Here is a 1839-nt window from a genome sequence, read left to right on the forward strand (position 1 = left end):
GTTTTTATCTTTTGACTTGTTAATCTGGCATATAACAGTAATTGATTTGAGGATATTGTACCAACCTTGTGTCCCAGGAATAAATCCAACTTGTTCATGGTGTATGATATTTTTAATGTATTGCTTAATTCAGCTTGTGTATATTTTCTTGAACATTTTCACATCAATAGTCATAAAATATATCGGCCTATAGTTTTCTTTCTTTTTTTTTTTTGTAATGTCTTTGTCTGGTTTTAGAATCAAGGTAATGGTGGCCTCATAAAAAGAGTTAAGGAGCCTTCCCTCTTCTTGAATTTTTTGGAATATTTTGAGAACAGTAAGTTTTAATTCTTCTTCGAATGCTTGGGGAAAATGCCTATGAAGCCATCCAGTCCAGGACTTTTTTGGGGGGGAGGGGGTGATTTCTGATTCTATTTCATTGGTGGTAATCAGTAGGTTCAGATTTTCTGTTTCTTCTTGATTCAGTCTTGGGCAATTCTAGGAATGTGTCCATTTCTTCCAGATTGTCCAATTTGTTGGCATATAATTGCTCATAGTACTTTCTTATGATCCTTTGTATTTCTGTGGAGTCCATAGTTATCTCTCCTCTTTCATTTCTGATTTTATTCATTTGAGTCCTCTCTCTTTCTTCCTTGATGAGACTGGCTAAGGGTCTTTCAATTTTGTTTATCTTTTCAAAGAACCAGCTCTTGGTTTCATTAATCTTTTGTACTGTTTTTCTACACTCTATTTGATTTATTTCCACTGTGATCTTTATTATTTCCTTCCTTCTATTCATTTTGGGCTTTGTTGGCTGTTCTTTTTCTAGTTCTTTTAAGTGTAAGATTAGATTGTTTATTTGAGCTTTGTCTTGTTTCTTGAGTTTGGCTTGTATTGCTATGAATTTTCTTTTAGGACTGACTGCTTTCTCTGTGTCCCATAGATTTTGAGTGATTGTGTTTTAATTTTTATTTGTTTCTAGTTATGTGTTGATTTCTTCCTTGATCTCATTGTTAATCCATTCATTGTTTAGTAGCATGTTATTTATCCTCCATTTGTTTGTGTATTTTCCAGTTTTTTTTCCTTGTAGTTGATTTCTAGTTTCATTCCATTGTGATCAGAGAAGATGGTTGATATGATTTCAATCTTCTTAAATTTATTGAGACTTGTTTTGTGCCCTAACATGTGGTCTATCCTGGAAAATGTTCCATGTGCACTTAAGAAGAATGTGTATTTTGCTGCTTTGAGGTAAAATGCTCTGAAAATATCTGTTAAATCCATCTAGTCTAGTGTGTTTTTTAGGTCCCTTGTTTCCTTGTTGATTCTTTGTTTGTAAGATCTGTCCATTGGTGTCAATGGATTGTTAAAGTTTCCTACTCTGAATGTATTACTGTTGATCTCTCCTTTTATGTTGGTCAATAATTGCTTTATGTATGTAGGTGCTCCTATTTAGGTGCGATTATGTTTACTGGGGTTATTTCCTTTCGATGTATCGATCTCTTTATCATATGTAATGCTCTTTTTTTTGTCTCTTATTATAGACTTTGTTTTAAAGTCTATTTTATCTGATGTAAGTATCACTCCCCCAGCTTTTTTTTTTTTTTCATTTCCATTTCCATTCAGTATGTGAATGTCATTTGATCTCAACTGTGTCTCTTGTAGACAGCATATGCATGGGTCTTGGTTTCTTATTCATTCAGCTACCTTATGACTTCTGATTGGAGCATTTAATGCATTTATATTTAAAGTGATTACTGATAGGTATATAGTTACTGACATTTTATTATTCGTATTTGTTATTTTCATTTTCTGACCTACAAAGTTTTATGTTGAAAAATTAGCAGACATTCTTATGGGGGT

The sequence above is a fragment of the Pteropus vampyrus genome, unplaced genomic scaffold (assembly GCF_000151845.1).
Source record: "Pteropus vampyrus isolate Shadow unplaced genomic scaffold, Pvam_2.0 Scaffold63, whole genome shotgun sequence".
Taxonomy (NCBI): domain Eukaryota; kingdom Metazoa; phylum Chordata; class Mammalia; order Chiroptera; family Pteropodidae; genus Pteropus; species Pteropus vampyrus.